Source organism: Scardinius erythrophthalmus (genome assembly GCF_964197995.2).
Source record: "Scardinius erythrophthalmus genome assembly, chromosome: 13".
Classification (NCBI taxonomy): Eukaryota; Metazoa; Chordata; class Actinopteri; order Cypriniformes; family Leuciscidae; genus Scardinius; species Scardinius erythrophthalmus.
The window spans coordinates 8668477-8685370 of NC_138233.1; the positions used below are offsets into that span (position 1 = coordinate 8668477).

General features: G+C 37.1%; 1 protein-coding gene across 1 annotated transcript in view; it reads right to left on the bottom strand.

The window, feature by feature from the left end:
• The window catches only part of pcgf3 (polycomb group ring finger 3), a 37736-nt gene extending 21882 nt beyond the window's left edge, over positions 1 to 15854 (bottom strand). The window contains exon 1 of the mRNA XM_081382256.1: positions 15745 to 15854. The gene's annotated coding sequence lies outside the window, so the exon portion shown is untranslated. The remainder of the gene's footprint in view (positions 1 to 15744) is intronic.
• Between the last annotated feature and the right edge of the window lie 1040 nt (positions 15855 to 16894).

Genomic DNA, 16894 nt, shown 5'->3' on the forward strand with positions numbered 1-16894 from the left:
TCATGTTGTTTCAAACCTGTATGAATTTCTTTTTTTTTCTGCTGAACAGAAAGGAAGATATTTAGAAGAATGTCAGTAACCAGGCAGTTTTTGGGTCCCATTGACTTCCATAGTAGGAAAAAAATATACTATGGAAGTCAATGGGACCCAAAAACTGCCTGGTTACTGATATTCTTCTAAATATCTTCCTTTCTTTTCAGCAGAAGAAAGAAATTCATACAGGTTTGAAACAACATGAGGGTGATTATATGATGACAGAATTTTCATTTTAAAAGTGAACTTCTCCTTTAAGACATACTATCTGTTGATTACAATCTTCAAACACCTTCAAACAATGAGCATAATTATATCACTGATAAATATGACTGATAAATTATATAGCGATAACCTGGAAAATTCTATTATTATTATTACCACCACAATACATTAAATTATTTTATCCATATTATCAACAGTGATTAACAGCAAATAGTTTTAATTAATAAATTTGTACATTTTTTAAAATACAAAATAATTTGGCAGCGGCTATTTGCACTAAGTGAAAATAGCAGTATTTTCTTAGTGGTATGCTATTACACTAAGTGAATATAACGATTGATTCTATTTACACTGCTAAAAATAGCAGTATTTAGTAAATTGTTAGATACTGCACAGTATGCAATGCAATAATAACACGTTGAGTGTAAATGATCAGGCTATTTTTATTAAATAAATGCCAGCTTATTGGGACAATAAAGCCATCTACCCCTAAACCTACCCGATAAACACTTTATTATTAAATAACCGTTAGGCAGTTTTCACATATTTTCTTCATATTTATTCAAAATAAATGCCTTTCCAATCTGATATGCGATGGGAAAAGAGAAAAGAATGTGGGAGAAGAGAGAAGAAATATGCAGGGAAACTGAGACACTGGCAAATATAGTGTTAGAGGTTTCACATCAAAGTATATATGTGGCCTGGTGGCCAATCTTCACTGATTTTACACTCCATCAGTAAGAGCAGACAGTGAAGGCTGAATTAGCAGAGCAACAGCACAGCTGTACATAAAATATTGCAATCCACACAACATAATAGGAGACATCAGAGTTCAAAAGAGGACAAATTGTTGGTGTGCAATTTGTCATCTGTGACCAGGACAGCAAGTCCCTGTGGTGTATTGAGAGCTATGGCATCCAGAGTAATGTCGGCATATACCACCACGTAGGACGAACCACATCCAACAGGAGTGACTGTCGACGCAAGAGGAAGCTGTCTGAAAAAGATGTAACCCGGATTGTATCCAAAAAACATAAAACCACAGCTGCCCAAATCACTGCAGAATTAAATGCGCACCTCGACTTTCCTGTTTCCACCAAAACTGTTTGTCAGGAGCTCCACGGGGTCAATATTCATGGTCGGGCTGCTTTACTCAAACCTTTGTCACTTGTGCCAATGCCAAATGTTGGTTACATTGGTGCCAGCAGTGCAAATCTTGTGCTATGGACTATGTGAAACGTGTTCTCTGATGAGTCCATCTTCACTGTCTTTCCCACATCCATGGGAGATGAGGTGAAATCTATCTATCAGTGATGGTCTAGGCTGAAATATCATGGCATTCCCTATTGTACCTGATGGGCGAGTCACTGCCATTTTAAAACTGATTCATTCCATTAGGTTTTAAATAGGATCATCTACTGCAAATAAATGATATGCCATGCATCACACAAAGTCAGGCACCCTATGAAATCCTGATTCTAACCCATTTAAATTTTCACAGATGACACTGCTGGTATGAGTATCTGACACAACAAGAAGTTGAGTTCCCAATATTGTCCCAGAAACTCCCTATCAGTGTGTCCTTAAAAGATCTGGATCTTTTGCTGTTACCTCTCTAGATGCCCACGCATAAGTTTCTTGCTTGCCTACTTGAGTCCAGACAGAGTGACTCCCAGCAAGGGAGTTTCTGTCTGTTCACTAGCCTGTGAAATTACTTAAACCAGAAGACATGAATGTAGGTCATCTAAGGATATGAGTAAGTGTGTATCATCAGAATTACAGCAGATCCAACAGCTCAACATGCTTAGAGTACAAGCTCCAAAAACTTGGTTTGAAAGTCAACATGAAATCCAAGTAAATCCCAATTAGCCTACTTTCTTAATACATAATTGAATGCTTAATAAAATTTACTGTGAATGATTCAATGCATGGTATTCAAAACAAAACAAACAATGTTTGTCTTCATAATCTTTACTCATTATGTAGAATAATAAAGTGCTCAGCCTCTGAAATGAGTAGGCTCATTGTATATCCCGTTTCACTCAGAAATACATCACATGGAAGTAAAAAAAATGTTGTGAATAATGTTTCATGATGATCTGAGTAATTCTCTTTATAAACTTTCACAAAATTTTCATTACACTCTAAAGTCTAGACCTCCCAAATTCCAGTTCACGAACTAAACTTCCTGAACAAATCAACAACAATTCAATCTACCATTGCTGAGGGCGCCACTTAACTTTGTTGTGGTACTTTAGTGACATAAAAGAAAACAGATCTCTTTACTACACAGGAAACGGTGCCTATCTCAGCCTGCAGACTGGAGCCATGTGATTCTCAGTGGGTTTTAAAATAACATGACCAATATTTTGATTATTTCCACACAGAGCGTCCAAAATTTGAAGGATCAAATTGACATTGGTGCAAATTGAATCAGTTGTTAAGTTTGCGTTTGGAGCTTAATCATCATGCTTGGGGTTTGTACAGGAATTGAAGCATGACCGAACTATCACATCACCGCTGTACCACTTAGAGCAAAATCAAACTGAACATACACACAACTGTACATTGTGCAAACACTTTGGATTTGAATGAGACTTTGAACACAGATAGTAGAGTATGCTTTGTATGTTTTGATAGTACGCTCTATCGTAGCATTTTATCAGCATTACCGTACAGACAGGGTCCGAAATTAACTTTTTGGCTCACCTGCCACGGGGACTGGTAGATGAAAAAATCCACCAGCCAAGCATATTTTTTACCGGCCAAAATAATAAACAGCCTTTTTTTTTTGTCACATATACATTCATTCAAGTACTTTTAATTGAGATTATAAGGTAGGCAAATTATGTTGAATACAAACGTAAAAAATTGTCCAGAGCAAAATTTGAAATGTATAATAAAAAAAAAATCTTGCTGGAGTTAAAAAAAAAAAAAAAAAAACTATATATATTGATCAAATTATATGAAATATTACTATCATTGGGGTGAAATACATTAATTTTTTTTTTTTTTTTGTCAGTTTTGTTTCCTGACTCATGTGGAAGGGAAGGCAGAACGTCCTCGGTTAAGTTACTTACGTAACCTCGGTTCCCTGAGAGATAAGGGAACGAGTATTGCGTTGCAAACGCTATGAGAAAACTAATTTTATCGAGAAAAGAACGGCCAATATGTAACTTAAAGCAGAAGCAGCCTGGCCAGCGGCGGAGTATGCACGATCCGCGAGTGCTGAAGACGCTCTGCACGGCTTTTTTGGGGCGACCGCTTCTTCCAGTGGCGGGAGCTTCACATATCCTTTTTCCTCAGCGCCGTCAACAGATAGAGCGTTAACTGTACGTACACACCGCCGCCGACTTGAGCTGCATAGAAGCTCTGTCAAAAAGTACAGGAAAGCTTGACGCTTGTCCGCTCTGAATAGTGAGTGCGCGCGCGCGCCCGGGGCTCACTCACTCGCGCGCTCTCTCTCTCTCTCTCTCTGCTCGGAGGCAGAAGAGCGCGTGCGCGCTGACAATTTTATTATTTTGGTATGAACATTCACCCGCCACTGTGGCGGATAGCCTTTTGAGATATACTCGCCAAACGGAAAATCTACCCGCATTTGGCGCTTGGCGGGTGTTAATTTCGGACCCTGCGTACAGACAACAAAACCAAATATGTGCTGTTGTTATAAATAAGACATTCCAGAGAATTGGGACCGATACAAATATTTCACAGAAAAATGTCTAAGATCTTTATTCAAAGCACTTTAAAGACACAAAACCGACCTTAAAACATGGACTCAGCCAAACAGCAATTGGTTTACAATCAGTTTGAATTTACACTAAAATTAAGTAGTACAGTTTAAATGCAACTACATAACTTATTAAATTAAAAAACAACAACAACAACAACAACAACTGTAGACTGTTGAATTAATTGGCCAGTATTTGGCCATTTTTTTAATTACCAGCGTTAGTCAATGGAAATTAAAAACTAACAAAAATATCCTTTTAACTTTAGGTTAAAAAAAATGGCAACTCGTGAACAGACGGTGCACAAGTCATCCACACAAAGACAAAACACCGCCAGGGCAACACACGACACTACAATAATGCAAAAAACATTAACTAAATAGCAGAAAATGTCACACAAATCACTCTAATGTAATGTACATTTCTGAAAACAAAATGTATAGCCCATAAAAATTAATCATAAGCAATGTGTGACAGTGTCTTCTAGGAAAATCATTTCATTGTTCTTCACCAATAATTAATGTTTTTCACTTAAAACAGTATTTACAGTAAAATGACATATAATGTAATATTCAACTATTTACAAACGTTCACCATACATTGTATGGTAACTGGCAGTTGTATTTAGGCAATGTAGCATATTTGTTTTTTTCCCTGTAAAAATTACAAACATTGTTTATCGTAGTCCACCAAAAACTACCAAAATTATTTTCCTTATTTTTTCTGATGAATACAAAAGGACGGACAAATTTCACACTTCTCTTTCCTGTACAAGAACATTGAACAGGAAAGACTACAGACTAAAATCTGTATGTTTTGCCATGTTCTTATCATAAAATATGGATCACAAGTTAAGTGTGTAGGCTAAGTGGCTTTTTTTTTTAGCTTGACAAACTTGGCCACAATAAGATATCATTGAGAAAAAGAAAAAAAGAAAAAGTAGTGTTCTTTTTCTTTTTTTGCGTTGCACAAAACTTACTCAGCTTAACCTTTTTAAAAAAAAATAATATAACTAATAAAGCTAAATTATTTCACATTAAAGCAAAATAAACCAGGCATTTTAATCTCAGTTCAAGCTTTCCACGAGGGAAACCAGACATCCATGTTCGCCCAGTGGGGTACGCTAACAGAAACTGCCTTGACGGATGATCAAAACCCTAGCAAAGGGTCACGGCAAATGCCCTCAGCAGACCCGGAAGAAAGGGCGTCTCATGTGCCATAGGTGAATATGGTTTTCATAACAGGGTGTGTCAGACTTTTTCATATAAAGTGTCCAGCAGTAACACCTTTCGCCCAGTTTCTCACACATTTTTCTCACACAGGATCCGCTGTTTTCCATCAGCTCTATTGAAGTGCTCTGGGAGACGAGGGGGCACACAGACGCTGCCAGCTGTATGAAGCGCTCTGTGAGGAGCTAATGAGGCGCCACAGTATGATAGACTTACTAAGCAGAGCAGTTTTGTCTCTGGAAAAATGGGTTTGTGTGTGACCCCAGCGCTTAAATGAACATGGACCGGCAATCAGACAAAAATAGTGGTTCACGCTTGTTACAAACAGTCTTTTATGGCCTGATGCTAAAAAAAAAATCATCAATTGAGGAGTGTCGGGTCTGTTTGAGGAGCTGGGAGCGACTACGCCTACAGAGCTGGACTATAAGATCGCTGAACAATTGAGATTTACTGATGTCATTCAGCAACCTGATAATACCGCTTTTCAGAGTGCAAGAGCACCTGGCCTAATGAATTATTAAATGACAGATTCAATAAACCTTCACAAAAAAAGTATAGTGGCGGGTACTGTGGAAAAGCAATGATATCAGATTGTAAATGATATGATAAGTGATTAAATACATACACATTTGAATGGTATTCCAAGGTACTTCAAAGAAAACCATGGTACCATGTCCAAAAAGTATAGTAATACTATAGTACTTTTTTGTTATTAAAGGGATAGTTCACCCAAAAATTTAAATTAGCCCATGATTTACTCACTCTGAAGCCATCCTAGGTGTATTTGCCTCTTCTTTCAGACAAATACAATCGGAGTTATATTAAAAAATGTCCTGGCTCTTCCAAGCCTTATAATGCGAGTCAACGGGTATATTTTTTGGAAGTCCATCAAAGCGCATCCATCCATGATAAAAGTGCTCGAAACAGCTCTGGGGGGGTTAATAAAGGCCTTCTGAAGTGAAGCGATGCATTCGTGTAAGAATAATATCCATATTTAAAACTTTAATCGACTAAAATAACTAGTTTCCAGCAGACAGCTGTACCTAAGTCGACCTACGCCAAAAGAGTAACACTTGACAATGTATGACGTAGGAGTAGCGTAAGCTTTGACACCTCTTGCGGTTCAAACAGGGCTAGGCAAACGCGTTCGTCATTACGTTGTGTGTAAAAAAATATACCCATTGACTCCCATTATGAGGCTTGGAAGAGCAAGGACATTTTTTATATAAATCTGATTGTATTCGTCTGAAAGAAGTCTGTCATATACACCTAGGATGGCTTCAGGGTGAGTAAATCATGGGCTATCCCTATTTAAAGCACAATCACAACAGTATTATGTAGTTCAAGTCCCTGATGTTAACTAGTACACATACAATTTTTATAAAAATACTCACATTACAGCACAAATCACTCAAACATGTATATGTATATTAAAAACCCACAGCATTTTTAAGCAGCTGGGTGAAAGTCCAGCCAAAAATACTACAAAAAAAGTGTCTTACAAAAACTGAACCTTGCTACTTCAATAACCAATAAGAAACAGCCCAAGCCACCATTACTAGTTTAAATACTTGATCAGATTCAATGGTGTGAAAAGAAGGCTGCACCCTAATAGTCGACGACAAAAGGCTTATCCCAACCAAATTTTAATTAGTCAGGTAGTTGCAGGAAAAAAAAAACTCCACAGGAATTGGAGAAGTCACGCAGTACGATGGACAGATCGTTATCAAGGCTAGTCCATGTAGTAATCATGTCAGACAGGATATCCAAGCGTTCACCTTTCATTCAACGACATCAAACATGGCTTATCATTTGAAACATGCAAGTTGTAGCTTAACATTAACCATGGCCACTTGCTCAAACGTTTATGTTAACCTCAATAAATGTGTGCTATAGTTAGGTGCATAATATACTGTATATTCCCCGGACTGCCCACTGCTCCAGGTGTGTGCACTACTTGGATGGGTTAACTGCAGAGGACAAATTCAGAGTATGGGTTGGCCATACTTGGCCTTCACGTAACTTCAGGTATGTTCAAGTGTTCAAGCGGAGTACGGAAGCTAAATTAGTACAGCGTTTACTGCATGACGTTTAACTTAGCGTGCATTTCTCTCTAGGCACATCCACTATGCTGAGATTTGAGTCAGCGTCCTTCATCTTTACCATCAACATTGACTGAGAAAACAGTAGTTCATCAATAAATTATAAAAATCTCCAGTCAGTCACAGCGTTTTTTTAAGCATGCATGCGCTTATTTATGTTATCATTATTATGGTTTAATATTTCTCTGTAATGTAGAACAATATTCAGCCCTGAAACTCAAACAATTTTCTGATGGATTTCTTCCTTGGCAGACACTTTCTTACTAAAGTTCATCTACTACAGAAGAGTGACCTTTGCAACACTGACCCATATCACCCCCACCTAAAAATGAATCAGTTAATCAGACGAGAACGTATGACTTTATTAATAAAATCCCATATCTCTGAAATTCCAGTAGTTAACCTCATTAAAAAAACATCTAAATCACACTTGATCTGGGTTCATCGGCTTATTGCATGGAATCTTTTAACAAGGCATGCATTGTTGAGCTCTCTAAAAACCCTCGCCAGTTTTACAGGCTATAGAAGGAAATTTTACATTGACTTGGAACTTGTTTGTGTTCCAGAATGTGCAATCACACAGAGAGATTGTGTGTTTGAAGGTTGTCTCCTTGAGATAATATACGCAAGAAGCACCCAAGCATGCTGACTCTTGTGTAATTTAGAGACTGTAACCTGAAATACTGACAACATCAGTTCATATGAGGAACTTTGAGCCAATACTGATTCACTTCCCCATACAATACTTATAAGGATGAGCATTTGTAAACTCAGTGGTTGCCATTTAGGGTTCATTGTTGTGCAAAAAAAGTACTATGGCAGTAACATGACATCTACAGTCATGGTCAGAATTATTGGCACCCTTGGAAAATATGAACAAAGAAGCCTATGAAAATAAATCTGCATTGTTAATCCTTGTGAACTTTTATTTAAAAAACTCTATACTTTCATTAAATGAAAAGAAATGGGGGGGGGGGGGGTGTTTATGAAATAAATGTTTTTCTCCAATACACGTTAGCCACAATTATTGGCACCCTTTTATTTAACATTTTTTGCAACCTCCTTTTGCCAAGATAATCCTATAATGCCTGGTGAACACCTGACAAGAGATCAGAGACCATTCCTCCATACAGAATCTCTCCGGATCCTTCAGATTCCCAGATCCATGTTGGTGCTGCTTCTCTTCAGTTCACCCCACTCATTTTATAGGCTTCAGGTCAGGGAACTGGGATGACCATGGCAGAAGCTTCATTTTGTGCTCAGTGACCCATTTTTGTGTTGATTTTGATGTTTGTTTTGGATCGTCATCCTGATGGAAGATCCAAACACGGCCCATTTTAAGATTTCTAGCAGAGGCCATCAGGTTTTGATTTTTTACCTGTTGGTATTTGATAGAATCCAAGATGCCATGTATCTGAACAAGATGTCCAGAACCTCCAGTAGAAAAAATAGCATCCAGCAGTATATTTAAAAGTGGGCATGGGGTCCTTTTTATTCCTGTTTGCCCCAAACCCATCTGGTGGGTTTGCTGCCAAAAAAATCATTTTTAGTTTCATCTGACAATAGAACCCATTTCTGTTTGAAGTACCAGTAGTGTCTGGCAACTGGAGTTTGCTTTTGGAATAGAGCAGAGGATTTTAGTCTTGAAACCCTCCCAAAGAAAAGGTGGTGATGTAGGTGCTGTTTGATATTTTTGTTTTGAGGCTTTCTGACCCCAAGGCTCAACTAGCCTAATTTCTGCAATTCTCCAGCTGTGATCCTTGGAGAGTCTTTGGCCACTCGAACTGTCCTCCTCGCTTTGCATTAAAACATTATAGACAAGCCCTCTTCCAGGCAAATTTGCAACACTTTACTTGATTGGAACTGATTGGAAATTATTGCCCTGATGGAAATGGTAGTTTTCAATGCTTTAGCTATTTTCTTACCGCTGCTTTTTATTTAATTTTTCATAACTATATTCTTTGGTTTTACTCATTGTGAAGGATGATTAAGGGAATTTGGCCTTTGTGTTTCCTCATATTTATACTCCTGTGAAACTAGAAGTCATGTCTGGACAATTTCATGTTCCTAGTCACCCTGCTAAAAATTTAAATATGAATAGGAACATACTTCAGAGATATTTGACTCGTAAGAATTTCTAGGGGTGCCGATAATTGTGGCCAACGTGTTTTGGAGAAAAGCATTTCATAATGTCCCCAATTTTCATAAAATCCCCACTTTCAATTATTTTACTTCAATGAAAGACATTGATTAGACATTGAAAGACATTCGATTTTTTATTTTTATTTTATGAACGAAACATCAGTCCCTACATCTTACATTTCAGTCCGTTCCTCACATAAAGATATCATATGGCTTCAGAAGATTTAGCACATATTTATGATGCTTTAATGGTGATTTTATGTCATTTTTGGAACTTGACAGCATCCATCCACTTGCAGCAGCAAAATAGTTCTGCCTATGATCTCCTGTTGTGTTCCACAGAAAAAAAGAAAATTATGTGTTCGGAGCAATGCTAGGGTAAGTGAATAAATTATGACAATTTTCATTTTTGGGTTTACTAAAAAAAATTTTACTAAACTTTTATTTTTAAAATTATGTGAATAATTTTATTAACAAATAAAATTTGTTAAAACTCCAACTCTCTCAAAGCTGCATACAGGAAACACCCCAAGATCTCACTTGACCCACATTTAGGGAAGTAGGACTAGCACAATTCATCCAATATGACCCTGAAAGCTTATGAAAAATGAGTATAGACAACCAAATAATCTTTAACTGACAGTTATCATCTAAAATTTACATAAAACATCCACAAAACCTGAAATGGACAACCGGCCAGGGCTGCGTTTCCCAAAAGCATCGTAAGGCTAAGTCGATTGTGCCACCAATGGTCTCTACGGTCAAGCTAGAATTGGTAGAGAATCATGTCAGTATCAAAATCTTCTGAATGTCAAATTAAAATAACGTACCACCTACACTAAACCCTACATAAACCAACCGATAATGTCAAGGATAAGGTTAGGCTAGATAAAAACCCAATCAACCATGCCTTTTAGCTTGCATAAGTCTTTTAGCTCTTTTATTGTGACTCGTGTTTCATGGGACACGTACCCGAGCAAATGCAACGCTGTACCAGGTGAGATACCAAGCAAGTTTACAGAACTTTACAGTACAGAAAAGCTGTACGGAGCTGGTTATGTGGCGCAAATAGGGCTGGGCGATATGGCCAAAAAAATCATATCTCGGTATTTTTGGGTTAAATGGCGATATACGATATATATCTCGGTACTTTCTACATTTTTCCATTTGGATAAAGAAAATCTGTATTTATTTAAAAAACATGCCATTTTCATCCTGCCCAATGATATCCTACAAACAATGTTGATATTGGAGGATATGGAAACAAATATAGTGAATGTAATGTAGGCTATGCAATATATTATGTGCAAAAAGGTGGTTAAAATCACATTACATTCTAACAAAAATAATGCTTTTGTTTTTAAATTGACTAAAGGCTAAACTAAAAATGAAAATAAAAACAAAAGAACTTAAACTATTAGCCTGCGTTTGATTACCCCGTTATAATGATCACTTTCATAAAAATATACTTGTAGGTTTAAAATTCCCCATATGGCATATTTATTGTTTCCAACAACAAATATTTTAGCAATATGTATATTTTAGTCAGAATTATTGCGCTACTATTCTATTGTGCTCCGTCTGTTTGGCGCGCATGCGCGCGGCGTCGCTCATTCACGGAAGCTTGAATATTAGCGGAGATTCAATTGCAGAAGCTCGTCCTCTCCTGACAGTGAAATGGACATATTTGTTTGACTTTCTAACATTTACAGATGGAGAATATACCTGTGAAATGTAAGTTAAGCACTGAGGAAAGCAACACATCTCAAACGCATACAGCGCAAGTATTTATCTGTCAGTCAGCAACAGTATCTGTCAGTAAGCATCTGACAGGGCAAGCTGCTTTAAACTTGTTAACTATATCTTACCAGTTATTTTGAAGCCCTTAATATAAGCTTGTGTCATGTTTAGGACAAATTGTACTATGTACTTTCACTGCGGCAGCTCACACTGCGTCTTCCGCGTTTTTGAGATGTGCTCATATCAAACTACTGTATCGATATAAACGGTATTGCCTCATTCCATATCGTTTCAAAAAAATATATCGATATATCGTACAAACTCGATATACCGCCCAGCCCTAGGCGCAAACATACCTTCTAATGTTCATTCATGTTTATTTCATGCTGTAACTAATAGTAAAGCGTTCATATGCGTTCCGTTTTGCCGCTTCGATACAGCTTTCTGTCACACCACATTAAAGAACACCAAAGGGAATTTACTGTTTGAATTTCATAATAAAATTAACAGAATTTGAAAGCTGAGACTTTGTTTCACATCAACAGTGGCAGGAAGCTTAGTTCAAGTTCACTTGTGCATTTGCGTAATTTTCTGCAGATAATTTGTAATATTATGTTGATTTTGTATCTGATTAATCTCATATAGGATGCATTTCTTAATTAAATTAGTTAAATAACGCGCTAGCAACCAGCGCTCAGCTCAAACAGCAATACACGACTAATAATAACCATGATTGGGACTGTCATATTACATAACATGAGAACACTATTAAATTTAATCGTTGTGAATTCATTGGGTTTAGTTGTCGTTTTCAGCGCGTTGTTCCAGGAGGAGGGTACACATACTGACAAGCACGCATCTGAGGCGGTGTTGGTGTAATTTAATTAAATGATCAATCACATCGAAATATTTTACAATCCTACTAAGCCCTTTATTTAGATTAAAGGGGTGGTTGATTATGATTTCACTTTTTTAACTTCAGTTAGGCTAGTGTGTAATGTTGCTGTTTGAGCATAAACAACATCTGCAAAGTAACGACTCTCAAAGTACAAAGCAAAGGGAGATATTTTCTTGTAAAGAAATTGCTTTTTAAGGACTACAACAAACGGCTGGTGGGGACTACATGACATTCCTCCCGGGTTAGTGACATCAATAACCCTAAAATGTACATAAACCCCACCCCCGGGAACGTGATTTATAGATTATCAAGACATAATATGCCAATCAATGACTAGAAGATAACTACACATAGGCCTAAACTACATAAATTCATCAACTAACCATTCAAAAACGTCCTGTTGCATTCTACATGTTGTCACTTCTTCTTGAGTCTCTCCATCTTTGTCTGACTCCGGTTTGAACATAAAAGGCTAAAAGTTTTTGAAATTTTCAATAAATGTCTGTGTGAGGAGGTAATTGAAGCTCTGCCCTCTGTGCAGGGAGCAGCAGCTCATTTGCATTTAAAGGGACAGACACAAAAACGGTGCGTTTTTGCTCACCCTCAAAAAGTGACAATTTTAACATGCTATATAAAAATATCTGTGGGGTATTTTGAGCTAAAACTTCACATACACACTCTGGGGACAACAAATACTAATTTTACGTCTTGTGGAAAGGGCATTATTCCACCCCTTTAAAAAAACCTTCTCACTTGGGGAGGGTTCAGTTCATTTGGGGAGGAACATAGCGTTTTGATCAGCATTTGCAGACCCTGTCATGCTGTTGGCCATATGCCACTGCATCAAACAAATATCGCAGTATTAAAGCTAACGATTAATCGATTAACTGATCGTTAATTTAAACGACGATCGATCATGGGAATTTGTGAAAATTAACATCCCTATTAATTACTTACCCTCATATCATTTCAGACTTTCGTTCATCTATGGAACACAAATGAAGATCTTTTTGATTAAATCTGAGAGTTTTCTGTCCCTCCATTGACAGCTATGCAACTACCACTTTGACGCTTCAAAAAGTTCATAAAGAGATCGTAAAACTAATCCATATGAATTGAGCAGTTTAGTCCAAAATTATCTGAAGAGACACGATCGCTTTATATGATGAACAGATTGAATTCACATATAAACATTCATCAACTCACACATCAGTTGTGGTAAACTGAACTGAAGCTCAAGCATGTTTGCTTGATGCACAAGAACCAATGAGGGTCATTCTCGTGTTATGCAGCACGTTTGAGCTTCCACAAGAGGTTTGTTCTTGCATGTCATGCAGGTTCGGTTGAGCTTCTGTATATGTATGCTAATCAATGTTTATATGTGAATAAAAGCCTAATTTAAATCTGTTTATCATATAAAGCGATCGTGTCTCTTCAGAAAATTTTGGACTAAGCCGCTCAATTCATATAAGTTTTGTAATCTCTTTATGAACTTTTTGAAGCATCACAGTGTCAGTTTCATACCTGTCTTATGGAGGGACAGAAAGCTCTCAGATTTCATTAAAAAGATCTTCATTTGTGTTCCGAAGATGAACAAAAGTCTTACAGGTTTGGAACTGTACAAGGGTGAGTAATTAATGACAGAAATTTTTATTTTTAGCCTAACCCTTTAAGGAGTATGAAGCTGAACAGATGATTAAAGCAAATCTGAAGTTTGACAGATTTTAACAGTTTATGAAGTGAGAGTTGAATCAAGATCAAAGAAACCAAAAGTGAAATCACACTTGACTTGAGTCACACACATTACCTTATTTAAGGCCTTCAATCCACTGAATTAAATCTACATAACTGTCACTGTAAACCAACACCTCACCCCATTCAAAATCAGTGACAAATTTCAATAGCTCACTTTTAAATTACTTTTGTTTAACGTGACATAACTTTACATCAGTGGGAATAACAGCCTACAGCCCGACACTGCTTAATGCCAGACCGCAGGATTGACCGGTTTTAGAACTTGCTTTTCTGGGTATTCACTACAAACATGGACACACTGAAAGGCATTTTTTTCACTGAAAACCATTTAACTGTTGCTGGCACATAAGCGAGGACTGCGCAATAGCCACAGGCCACATGTTTAAGCCAGTCCTACGAAAAAAAAACTGCTTCAAACAACACGTGTCTCGTGATAAACTTCATCAGGCTATCACATACTTTTAACACAAAAGAATCAGACAATTATAGGCATGACATTGACTAAGCGATTAATCATGCATTAATAAAACGTCATCTGAATGTTTGACTCACTTAGATTAGTGCGTGAATCTCACGAAACCAGTCATATTCTATCATATTTCAGCCCAAAACCAAAATTAGAAATGTTGTATTTATAGCACTTTTCCTGTTAGCATAGACATGATTTTCATGAGCTTAACTGTCATTACAGCAATTCATTATTTTCTCCCCATTTCAATGGTGAATCAAAATACTTTTATACGATAATTAGATTTAGGAGGAAAATTAGGTTAACAGTATTGAAAATAATGTGACAACATTTAAAATCCTCACTGTCGACTTAAATATCTTTACGAAGATGTTATTTAACACTTTTTTTGCTTTTCAGTTTGTGCTGAAATGCAACCTCTTGACAGGTTTCATGAGATTCGCTATATTAAAAAAGGCCGTATTATAAAAGTCCTCAAGGTTAACAGCATGTCATTAGATCAAATACACCCGAACACATTTTATATTTTAGGAATATTAGCTAACACTCTAAACCAACACACTACATCTGGACATAAGACAAAACATTCTACATTGGTCAACATGGTTATAAGATGCCACAACACAGTGTGTGGATCAATGTGGATGCCAACCAATGTCCAGACATGACAACTCCATATGTCCATCATGTAAGAGTGGGGATCCCAGCGGGTATAAGAAGGACAGGTCCCCCCCACAACTTTGGAACAACATAAAATTGTCTGTACTCCAATTTATACTGTAACTGTAACAACAATATCCTGTTTGTCGTCCCCCCAGCTATAATGTAGGGCATTCACAAAAGTGAATATATCAAAACATATGAAGTATGACTTGTTGGTTGTTCCTGCTCCAGGAGTCTGGGGTGCAGGTTTGCACATGCTTCCCCAAAACCCTCTGGGCTTTAACTTTTTCTCTGGCCCAGATTTCATTTTAGCTTGCATGCAAACCTGTCAAAGCATCACAACCCCAACTTTCAACACACAGATAGGTAGATGATGATTATAATGATGGTCAATAAGCTCTCAAGAACATTCCAGGCAGGAGGAAGAGGAGAACTGACCAACACAAGAACTATAATCAGACACAGGAGTGAATGCTTATGAAACTCCAGCTACACTAAATTACACTTTTTTTCCTTTCTTACAAAGATGACCCCGGTTAGGAGCTGCAGGGCCCGGTGTCGCCATACACACACACATTTACACACGCATACACACACATACAACACGACCGCACAGATAACAGCACGTATAGCCATGCAGAGCTGCCATCAAGCGGAAAAAAACACAGCGAGAATAAATGAAAACTCCCCGTTTGTCGTCCGAAAGAAAGCTCGTGCAATGATCAGCGGGAATCGGTTCAAGTTTAAAGGAACAAACCTGTTTATGGCCAGAGCGGTCCGCTGGATATTGGGTTGAATCCGAGTTAAATCCACTATCAGTAAAACAAAGAGGCGAAAATGTCCGGCCACTGCCGAAACAGGCCGAAGCAGCGCACCGAGGAGCACTGCGCATGCGCCGACTTTAAGACAGGGAGGAGGGGTGGCTGAGAGACTAAAGCCATTGGATTATACTTTCATTAATGTGTTTCATTCATTTGAAAAGTTACATGGATCTTAGTAAATTACATTGAGTGGTTATGCTTAAATTACGACTTTTAACATAAATTACATAATATATTATTAATTTAATTTAAATTAAATTAAATTAGTTGTTACTACAAATTAGTTAAGTCACTACAAATAATAGACTACAATAAAAAGCACATTCCAAGAGTATGGTACTCTTTTGTCTCTCACGACTTTAAAAAAAAAAAGAAGAAAAAAATAATTTGAGACACAACCCCCTCAATAAATAAATAGCACATCAAATAGGCTTAAAAGATTTGGGCTTATCTCACAGTCCAATGGAATAACTGTTTCCAACATTTAGTAAAATCATACCGCAATGGCATCATTTTGGCATGGTCTGTTCAATGTATATTGATTCTAGTAAAAACTTCTAATTATAATTACCAATAACAATATTTATCCCATTACAAAACATTCCTAAAACTTGCGACAAACTGGAAGGTCATTTAGATGCTTTAAATTATTTTCTCCATTCCATTTTCTCAATTAAAATAGTAAGAAAATAAAAAACGAACAAACAAGTTCCCATTAATTTATTGGAAATATTAAGTTAATATTAAATAAACAAGTTTATAAATAGCAAACCATGGTTAAATTGTGGTTACTGTGGTTTAACACCCATGTTTTTGTTTTGTTTTTGTAAAACCATTGTTAATTTTCGTAAGGATTCTGTAATATAGGCCCACTAAACAAACATAAAGACCTGGATCAATAGTCTTTGCATGAGATGACACTGATGTAGCCTAAATGAATGTAATGTTGGCGTATTTCTTAGAATCAGATTGTTTTGGAAAAACATTTAAAAAAGCTTTCTTTTCCTGATGCTGACCAAACTCCAGACAGATAATGGGAGTTTCAGGAGAGAACCCGACCGGCGCTATGACAGCGAGTCACGGGTT